The following is an 11,018-nucleotide window of genomic DNA, read 5'->3' as shown; positions in this document are numbered from 1 at the left end:
TTGGTTTCAACTGATGAAGATGAATTCGTGGCTACTTCATGCACTCCTCTAATGACAATAGCATCATTTCTGGCACTAAATTGCTGGGAGTTGGAAGCCATCTTCTCAATTAAATTCCTGGTTTTAGCAGGGGTCATGTCTCCAAGGGCTCCCCCACTGGAAGCATCTATCATGCTTCTCTTCATGTTACTGAGTCCTTCATAAAAATATTGGAGAAGAAGCTGCTCTGAAATCTGGTGGTGAGGGCAACTGGCACATAGTTTTTTAAATCTCTCCCAGTATTCATATAGGCTCTCTCCACTGAGTTGTCTAATGCCTGAAATATCCTTTCTGATGGTCGTGGTCCTGGAAGCAAGGAAAAAATTTTCTAAAAATACTCTCTTGAGGTCATCCCAGCTTGTGATGGACCGTGGAGCAAGGTAATAAAGCTAGTCCTTTGTCACTCCCTCTAAAGAATGAGGAAAGGCCTTCAGAAATATGTGATCCTCCTGGACATCTGGTGGTTTCATGGTGGAGCAGACAATATGGAATTCTTTCAAATGTTTGTGCGGGTCTTCACCTGCAAGGCCATGAAACTTTGGAAGCAAATGGATTAGTCCAGTTTTAAGAACATACGGGACATCCTCATCAGGGTATTGGATGCACAAGCTTTCGTAGGTGAAATCAGGTGCAGCCATTTCCCTTAAAGTCCTCTCACAAGGTGGTGGTTGCGCCATGTTCTCAGAATGTTCAAAATCAGAATCAAAATGCTCGAAATTGTAATGCTCAAAATCAGGATGTTCAAAATCACCAATAACAGAATGCACAGACTCACCGGTAACAGAATGCTCAGGATGCTCAAAAGGTATAAAATGATGCCTAACTAATCTATGAAATGTCCTATCTATCTCAGGATCAAAGGGTTGTAAGTCAGATGGATTACCTCTAGTCATACACTACATTCAGCATGCACAACTAGTTGCCTTCTCATGCAAGTAACAGTGTAGGTTTGAACTACAACTACCATTAAATGATATCCAAATGACTTGAAATTTTGTGAGCAACCTTATAAAATGGTGATAAGATAGCACACAAAATTTCAAACAAAAATTCAAAGTCTAACTATAGAATCTAAAAATGATAAGTTAAGAAAAATAAGAGAATAATACTTGGAAAATAAAAAGCTTTTGACAGAATCGCAATTTTTGGAAGAAGGAGACCTAAGCCGGCCTATGGCCCACTGCTTAGGCATAGGAAATTTTTTTCTACCCCAAATACAGATATAATAATAGTGATTCTGATAACCGGAGCAAAAGTTATGATCGTTTGAAGTTTTGACAAAAATCAAATTTGCTACTTTTTGCGAACTTTCAAATCTGACCAAACTAAGGGCTCCAGCTATTTTTCCCACAAAATATGGATCAAAAGAAGTGACCACAAAAAAATTCAGCCAAAAATAACAACTATAGCTACCAAAACAAAAAATCCTAATTAATTCAGCAAGGGTGGTCTCTAAAATCTGTCGCTAAGGGATTTCCACTAATACCCTGTTTTCCAGTTCAACAAAAGTGGTCGTTGAATCCGTCGCAAAGCACTATTCACAGCAAAACACCAAAACTGAAACAGGGGAAGCTCTGAATGGCAAAACTAAAACAGAACACACACTAAACAAAATAACAAGGTACTAAACAACACTAACACAACACTAACACAACACGAAAGAATTAAACACTAACACAAGAATTAAATAAACAGTAACAAATTTGATCGAGGCCTACCCAAATCAAATAAACATTAAAATGCAGTAACTAGGAAGTGACCCTAGGTCGTTTCCCAATGAGAAATGATAAACCAAATGTTCATAATACACTAGCAGTAACAGTAACAATGGGGGGGTTGTTTGTTGTGTGAATTAAAGAACAAGCGAACTGGAATACGAAATTAATAATAGTAAAAATGTGTTGTTTCCTCTGATTCAGAAGCCATTCTCTTGTCCTTGGTCATGAAGAATTTGTCCCTAACAGTTAACCACTTAATCCAACCCTATTTTAATTTACTAAGCGAAAATCAATTTAGGGCTGTCAATATGTGATTAAGCAACACATACACCAATTAACCCCTTGTTCATTAAGCATGAACGCAGTTTAAGCACAGAGGCAATTAATCGAACACGAAACGTGCACAGATTAACAGAACGCATGTGGGTTTATTGGTGAAGGGAAAACTGCCAGGAAACCACATTATAAACATCAAAATAATTTCAACCAAAATCCCAAGGCTGCTATTTAAAAGGGTCACTCAGAGTCACTGGGCCCTATTACATTATTCTAGCCCAAAACAAAATAAACACTGAACAACATAAAATAAAATTGCAATTTCCAAATTAAAAATTAACTAAGGTAAACGTTGCTTTATTTTCCCTCTTTAAGTCCACGACCAAAATCCGGATTAAGCCCAATGCTTCATTAATTCCTGAAATTAGATTGAAAACATCAAATTAGCTGAATGGGCCCAAGTAATAAAACTGCCTTATTAATTTGACAATTAAGACAAATCAGTAATTAAAATGGTGCAAAAAGGGATTAAGAAATAGGAGAAAATAATGGCACATCATTGGACTGATGTTACTAAGGATGTTCTCTACCTAATAATGTTCATGTGTTCTATGTTGTCTCCTGGACTACTAAACCCCGATGTCTCACGCATGTTTAGCCTAATCCTAATCAACCATCATCCTCAGATGTCTCTTATTGGACTAAACTTAACCAGAACCGCATTAATACATAACATACCAAAAACTAAGTTATCGTACCCCGATGTCTCGTGAAAATACGATAAGCTAGCCCCGTCCTATCAAGTTCTATGGATCAAACCATTTCCCAATGTTGAGTGACCCTAACTAAGCATGTAGTTGCATGATCAAGGCAAAGGCACACTAGAATTAAGTGTAGAAGCAAGCTTCATGATGATGAACCAAGCAATTTTGATGATGCCAAAAGCCCAAGTGATTGATTCAAGATTGATTCAAGACTTCAAGATCAAGCATCAAAAATCCAATCCAAGATTCAAGAGAAGAAATCAAGAAGCAACAAGTCAAGACTTCATATAGGATAAGTATTAAAAGAATTTTTCAAAAACCAAATAGCACAGTTTTGTTTTACAAAAGAATTTTCTCAAATTTTCTAAGTTACCAGAGTGATTACTCTCTGGTAATCGATTATCTGTTATCAGTAATCGATTACCAGTGACCAGTTTGATTTTCAAAATGTTTTCAAAAGATTTGTAATGTTCCAAAATAATTTTCAAATAGTGTAATCGATTACACTATATTAGTAATCGATTACAAGTGAATCTGAACGTTGGAATTCAAATCCAATTCTGAAGAGTCACAACTTTTCATAAAATACATTGTGTAATCGATTACACCATTGTGGTAATCAATTACCAGTGAATAGTTTTAAAGAAAAAGTCAAGAGTTATAACTCTTAACATGGTTTTCTCAAAAGTCATAACTCTTCCAGTGGTTTCTTTGACCAGACATGAAGAGTCTATAAAAGCATGACTTTGGCACATGTTCAAAATAGATATAATATATTCTTCCAAACAATCCTTTTTCACAATCTTTCTCTAACCCTTGCCCATTGCTTTTTCTTTTCCAAAAAGCTTTCTAAACTTTGTTTTCAAAACTTTGTTTTTATACAAGTGCAAATTCTACAGAAAACAAAAGGGTGTTATCTTTTCTTCCTTCTCCCTCTTGCCAAAAGATTCAAAGGACTAACCGCCTGAGAATTCTTTTGATTCTTCCTTCTCCCTCTAGCCAAAAGACTCAAAGGACTAACCGCCTGAGAATTCTTTTGATTCTTCTTCTTCCCTTTAAACAGAAGATTTCAAAGGACTAACCGCCTGAGATATCTTTTGTTTCCCCTTTACAAATATTCAAGGGACTAACCGCCTGAGAATTCTTTGTCTTAACACATTGGAGGGTACATCCTTTGTGGTACAAGTAGAGGGTACATCTACTTGGGTTGTAATACTGAGAACAAGATAGGGTACATCTCTTGTGGATCAGTTCAAGTGGAGGGTACATCCACTTGGTTGTTCAAAGAGAACAAGGGAGGGTACATCCCTTGTGGATCTTTGCTTGTAAAGGATTTTACAAGGTTATTGTAAATCTCAAGAACTGGTGGTTGCTTGGGGACTGGATGTAGGCACGGGTTGTTTCCGAACCAGTATAAATCTTGTGTTTGTCTTCTTCTTCCCTACACTCTTTACTTTTCCGCTGTGTACTTTTATTTCCGCTTTACTTTTGTCTAAGTTATTGTTTTTGTTCTTTACTTCCTCATAACTTAGTAGTAAAGCCTAATTGAATCTAGTAATATTAAGAAGGATAATTTTTAATTAGTCAAGACACATTAATAATTAATTCAACCCCCCCCCTTCTTAATTATTCCAAGGCCACTTAATCCAACATTAAGTACTGATAGCACAGTGAACACATAAAACATCATTAGATAAATATGAAAATATTTACATCAAGTACCCCATAGGAAGAACCAACTGAGGATTTAGCTCTCCATAGCAGGGAAGCTTCTTTTACAACAATGAAAAGAGAAAATGAAAGACTGAAGAAGTACAAGTAGTGGGGGTGTCTCCTCCACCTCTAGAAACCTCACAATCACTCGAAATCTCATCCAAAGCTCCGCAAGATGGCTTCCTTGTCAAGCTCCACTATCTCTTAGTCTCTCCACAGCCAAAACTAAAAACAAAAAAAAAAAAAACTACTTCCAAATTCGAGATTTCAGCTTAAATGGGCAATCCTGTTGGTGGCCGCACGCTTAGCGAGATCATCGCTCGCTTAGCGTGCATAACTGGCTTTTGGCTTAGCGCCAGTCTTCTCGCTCAACCTTGAGGATGCAACCAGTGTGCTTAGCGAGTTAACACTCGCTCAGCACTTCTGTACAGCTCATCCTTCTTCCAGAGTCTTCTATGCGCTCAGCCAACGGATGTCGCGCTTAGCGGATGGCTCCCTCAGCGCGTGAAACGGCTTAGCGAATCAATAAATTCTGCACTTCACCAATCTTTCCCATTTTACCTAAAATTGAAATGGAATGATCATTAAATACAAAAATTGGGATACTAAGTACTGATTAACTATATTAACAAAAAGTAATTACAATACTACAAAAAGAACTATAAATGGGAGGAGTTGTATACAATTTACAACATTTTCTTACAAAAAGTTAGTCGTATTAACCGACTAACAAACTCCCCCAAATTTACAGTTTTGCTTGTCCTCAAGCAAATAAAGAACAGCTCACTAGTCCCCAAGTGATAAAAACATGCAGTGATTAATTACAAGGGTGTGTGGTTCACAAAATAATAATCACATGATAACAAATGAAACATAATGCCTTTATCAATTGCTTTTCACAAGGCATGCAATTTTTCAGAGAAAAGAACATGTTAGTAAGCAACACAACTAAATGAAGCTAGGCAGGAGACAGATTTCATGGAAAGATGCTTAACCAATGTCTCACGGCCACTGTTTCACTCAAGCACATGTGTTTAAGCTATTTAGCAATAACAACTAACAAGAGGTCCAATCTTTGTACTTCATCTCTTGTCATAAAGTTAGAAATGCACAAATTGAATTAGAGGGACTTTTCTTGGCTTGTAGTGAGGCTGGTCTACAAAAAATATTGGTTTTTCTAGGATGCCAAAGCTTGAATTCTAAGAGAGCACAAATCCTAGACTTTCCCAATTTGTTTTTTCAATCCACTTAGCTCACTCACTAGCCTTTCACTTGACTTTGTTCTAACAAAACACACACTTATTTGAACTCCTCTCCCCCCCCCCCCCCCCCGCCCCCCTTTTTAACACATAAAACATTTTATTAATTTGTTGTGTGTGTTGTTGTTTCTTACCTTTAAAATTAACCACCTAACAAACTCCCCCAAATTTAGGACAAATTTGTCTTAAACCAATGTGCTCTCCTAAAACCTAAGCAAGGTAAATGGAGATGACAATTCAAAGCTCAAGGTTCAATTTGACAATTACAATTCAACTCAAAGATGGGTGCAAATGATATAATCATTGATAAATAGGTAAGTTTTTTTTTTCAAGTGGCTTGTATATACAACAATGGCCTTCATCATATCCAAATTCATGCATTTCATTCTAAAATTCAGAGATTGATACAAAAATCATTGCTTTATGCTAGTCGTTCTCTCAACAATTAAGTTTACACTCTCACTGGGTTATGGTTCAAGCTTTTCTTTCACAATCAATCTGTCCACTGACTAACATTTCTAATTGTGAGCCTACTTTCCTGTTCTTTCTATCTAACATACATGCTTATTCAAAACTTATGATTTAACACATGCTTCATCCATTCATGCAATCAACTCACAACACCAATTTCAAAAAAATATAACTATGTTTGCATTGCATACTCAGAGAATCAAGTCAAACTGTTCAGTATGCTTCAGGACATGCATACTAATTATCCACAACAAAAGTATGTAAACATAAGTATAAACCAATATCACAAAAAAAATGTACTGAAGGCATAATAATTATAATATTTATCAAAAAAACAAGAACAGGAATTTAAAACTCATGTGACTGGTCCTGCTGCTAAGTGTCCTCCTCATTTGTAAATTGTAACACCGGAGTGACTGGAGGGGTGGTAGTCAGTCTCAGGACAGGTGTGACAGGGTCATCTGGCATCTCAAGCACTGGGGTAAGAGGGTCTGTTGCTTGCTGAGGATAAGGTAGATCCACCACTAGTGAGGGTGGATTTGTTATAACCTATGGTATCCTCTCAGGAGTAGCAGCCTCCTATCTCGTCTGTGTCCCGCCTGCCTCATCAGCCTCATAAACAAATGGCTCGGGGACTGTGGCCTCAGAGGATGCATCCTTCACCTTCTGAGGTACCTGAGCTGTGGGACCTCCACCTTCCCTCACAAGAAAAGGCTGCGCTCTTGGCCAGGCTACCTTCTCCATAAACTGCTCCACTATCATAATGGGTTTTTGTAGAGCCACATCCTGTAGGCTCTGCATTACCAATATCTACCCCTGACATAGACTCTGAAGCATGGACTCTATGTGTTGTGAGCCCTAGGTAGATGGGCCTGGAGGTGCTCGTGCTGGGGTAGCAGATGTGGCTGGAGCTGGTGGAGTAGAAGAAGGAACATCAGCTGGTCTTGCCCTTGCCTTCCTTGCCCCTCTGAAATTAACTGTAAGATCACCCAAATTCCAACAGTTCTTTTTAATGTAGGCCAAATTAATGGCTAGGCTCAGGCTCTCGTAGGTCAAACTATCAGAAGTAACTCCTCTAGCTCTGCAGAGAGCAGTAATCAAGGCTGGAAATTCGAGCCTAGAGGAGTTTGATTGAGCAATAGAAGAAATTTGACCCGAGATAAGGGTGCCAATGTTCATATCCATATGGGTTACTAAGCCGTAAACCAACCTAGCTCTATCCATTTTTAAATCTGATGTGTGGGATGTGGGAGCTAGGTTGGAGTAAGATAGGACACTCCAAGTTTAGGCCAATGTGGTCAAGTCCTTTCTGAGGAGCTTCCATGGCTAGCCTTCAATGTTTAGAACAAAACCCTTGCAGGGAATACATAGTCTAGCCTCTATCTCTTGAGGATTAGACCTCAACCTGTAGAATCTAGAGTATATGGGTAGGGTCACCCCCTCCTCTAGTACCACTGGTGTCTCAAGGAATTCATTGAGGTTGTCTGCATCAATCTTTATCAAATTTCCTCTTACTCGTGCTTGCTTGGACGACTGATGATGCAATCCTACCCCCCAAGGGCATTGGATAGAAGACTCCAAGAAGATTGGGCCAAAGATGCAAGAGAAGGTCCTAGGGTTCTCATGAGCCTTAGGGTAGATTTTGGGCTCATAGGCTAAGTTTAAGCCCACTTATCTTTGTACATATTAGATTAAGGTTTCATTAATTTTGGTCCTTGTATTTAGGGCGCCATATTATAGGTAGGGTACCCTAGAAATATAGGATTTTTCAGCCCTTGTATTTTAGGGCACCTAGACTAGTTTTTGTATTAAGGGTAGTTTTGTAATTTCACATGCACTAAGTGAATATTTGATGTGTGTCGTTGGAAATAAATTTAATTGAATTGGTAGAAGCCCAATCCAATTAAATTTTAGAGGGGGAGGTGAGCATTTGCTTACTACACCCCATTGCCACATCATATAGTCACACTTTGTGCATGTCCTTCATGCTTTACATGCCTCATGACACGTAAGGACATTTAGTGGAGAATCTTGGAATTAATCTTGGATTAGTGGGCTGAACCATAACTAAAATTCACTAATCATAATTAGTGAAATTTTGGCTCCACAAATTCAATTTCAAATTCAAGTGAAATTTGAATTGAAATTCAAGTGAAAATTCAAATTTCCCTCCAATTTTGTGTGACACTTAGGCTATAAATAGAGGTCATGTGTGTGCATTTTTTTCAACTTTGATCATTTGAATATTAAACTTCAGATTTCAGATCTCTTTTAGAGCACAAAATTTCGTGCTCCTCTCTTCCTCTCCCTTCATTCATTTCCTTCTTCCTCCAAGCTCTTATCCATGGCCTCCTATGGTGGTGAGCTTCTTCTAGACTCATCTTCTCCTTGAAGTGGCGTCTCCTCTCTCTCTTCCTTCTCCATTCCGCTGTCATTCATCCTCCAAGAAGCAAAGGAATCCATTGATGAAGAAGATCCTAGGCCTACAAGCTCCAATGGAGCTTACATCAACTGATCCCCAGGGTTGTATAGGTTGGCATAAAATTCTTTGACAACCGCCACATCAATGCTTCCCTCCTGGAGGTTGGTGAGGTGTTTGTGTAGATTACGCCTCTCCAATTCTACTTTGAACTCCTCAAACTCAGTATGATATAATTGAACATTTCTCTCCGGAAGGATATTCCAACTGAGAATGTTATCTATGTATCTGTTCCAGGCTTCCAATGACTGCAATCGCCTAGTGTCATATTAAGCTTGTGGTCTGGAAGCTGTGCTTTTTCTCTTTTTGATGCCATTTGCAATGAGAAGAACCCATCAATTTATTAGACCAAAATTTGTTAAAATTTGAAAACAGAAAATAAAAACTGAAATTGACAGTGGGCGCTTAGCAAGACGCAACTCACTTAGCGCGCCTCATGAAAAATAACTCACTAGCTTAGCACAACAGGGGCACGCTTAGCGAGTTACGACATAAAAAATTTTTTTGCATAATTGGCTTAGTGAGATAGACACTCGCTTAGCCCAAAACAAATTTATTTCACACATGCGCTTACCGAGTAGTGCTCGCTTAATGCGACTCGACTACTGGACACTAATTGGCTTAACGAGCATGGCTCGCTTGGCCTTATTCAAACCACATTGAATAGCACTTAGCCTGAAAGGGCTACGCTTAGCATGAGCAAAATTTCAAAATTTTAACCAAGTTATGTGGGCTTAGCAAATCAATTGCGCTTAGCCCAATAACTGCCGCAACAAATTGCGCTTAGCTCAGATAAGCTGGGCTTAGCACGAGGCAGTCAACAAAAATTTGTCTAAGGTACCTTGGCTTAGCGAAATAGCACTCGCTTAGCCACAAGTTTATCATCAATGAAGTTTTCAGTGGCTTAGCTCACACAGATGTCGCTTAGCCACGATGTTCATATAGAAGATGAACATTCAACAAAAAGATGAACTCATTTAGCACAACCATGTTGGCTTAGCGAGTTCGTCTAGAAATGCATATATTCAAGCCAATTTGATGAACTCGCTTAGTGCATCAGACAGGCTAAGTGAGATCATTGCATTTTCCAGAAAAAATGCAGAAGAAGAAGTTGAACAACTTCTTCTTTTAGACCTCTAATAGGCCCCTATCAGACATGCAATATTATCTAAACTACCTATAAAGTAAAACTCCTAACAAAGTCCTGATTTTTATCTATTCTACTTACAATCTAACCCTAAAAATCAAATTTTTAATCTAAGGTTTTCTACCCTAAAGTATCAACAATAGAAAGAGCATAAGTAAAGTCAGGAACTTACTTGAATCGAAGATGTTCAATGTACATTTGAAGAAGGATGCAAGATGGAAGCTAGAATATGCAATGCGAAATTTTTTCAGAGGAGAGAGGTTGCAGGAATTTTTTTCAAATTTGGATAAGTGTAAGTGTAACTACTGTTACACTTAACTTAAGCAGTTTTCGACTAACTCGCTTAGCGAGTCAGCGTGCTAAGCAAGTGAGAGAGATGTTTGGGTTTCTCAAAATTCTCGCTTAGCGGGTCGACGCGCTGAGCCTAGTTTTGAAATTCAAATTTTTATTTATCTTTTTTTATACTGGGCTTAGCGCAAACCATTGCGCTTAGCAAGTTATGCAGATGTTAATTCCTACAACTCTCGCTAAGCCGGGCTCAAGGCTGGCTTAGAGAATTTAATGCATCCTATATATAGAGGGGTGCATGCGCTTAATGAGTGGTTGCTCGCTTAGCGCTATTCAGGCCGCAAAGAATTGGGCTCAACGCAAATGGGCCGCGCTTAGCTCAATTAAACCAATGAATTGGCCGAATCGAATAGGGCTTAGTGCAGGTATACTGTGCTTAGCGAGCAAGCATGATACGCATAGCGAGTTAGACACTCGCTTAGCCTAATTCAGGCCAAACTAAATTGGGCTTTGCTCACTCATGGCCCGCTTTGCGTGCCCATTCAGCTTGAGAAACAGGGGTTTGAGCACTCGGTGCAAGCAATACTCGCTTAGCACACTGAAGTGATGCACTCAACGCAAGTTATGCGCTTAGCGAGTGGATTGTTCTCAAAAAAATTTATGATTTATTTTCAGTCCACTTCCTCATTAAGTTTAAAACAAACCCCAATATCTATAATTCAGTACAAGCTGATATTCCCCTTTTCAATCATCATTAAGCAAGTTCCAACTTATGCAATGCAAGAAAAACAAAGTGAAAGAAATCAGAACTGGGTTGCCTCCCAGAAAGCGCTCTTTTAACGTCATTAGCTTGACACATATACC

At 38.6% G+C, this 11,018-nt stretch overlaps 1 non-coding gene across 1 annotated transcript; it reads left to right on the top strand.

Annotated features, from left to right (window-relative positions):
• The first annotated feature begins 231 nt into the window (after nt 1-231).
• On the top strand, nt 232-338 carry LOC114382881. Its single transcript, XR_003660339.1, has one exon. It is a non-coding gene; the product is annotated as a small nucleolar RNA R71 (small nucleolar RNA).
• Nucleotides 339-11,018: the final 10,680 nt, after the last annotated feature.

Source organism: Glycine soja, chromosome 13 (genome assembly GCF_004193775.1).
Source record: "Glycine soja cultivar W05 chromosome 13, ASM419377v2, whole genome shotgun sequence".
NCBI classification, from domain to species: domain Eukaryota; kingdom Viridiplantae; phylum Streptophyta; class Magnoliopsida; order Fabales; family Fabaceae; genus Glycine; species Glycine soja.
This window is presented reverse-complemented; position numbering and strand designations above follow the sequence as displayed.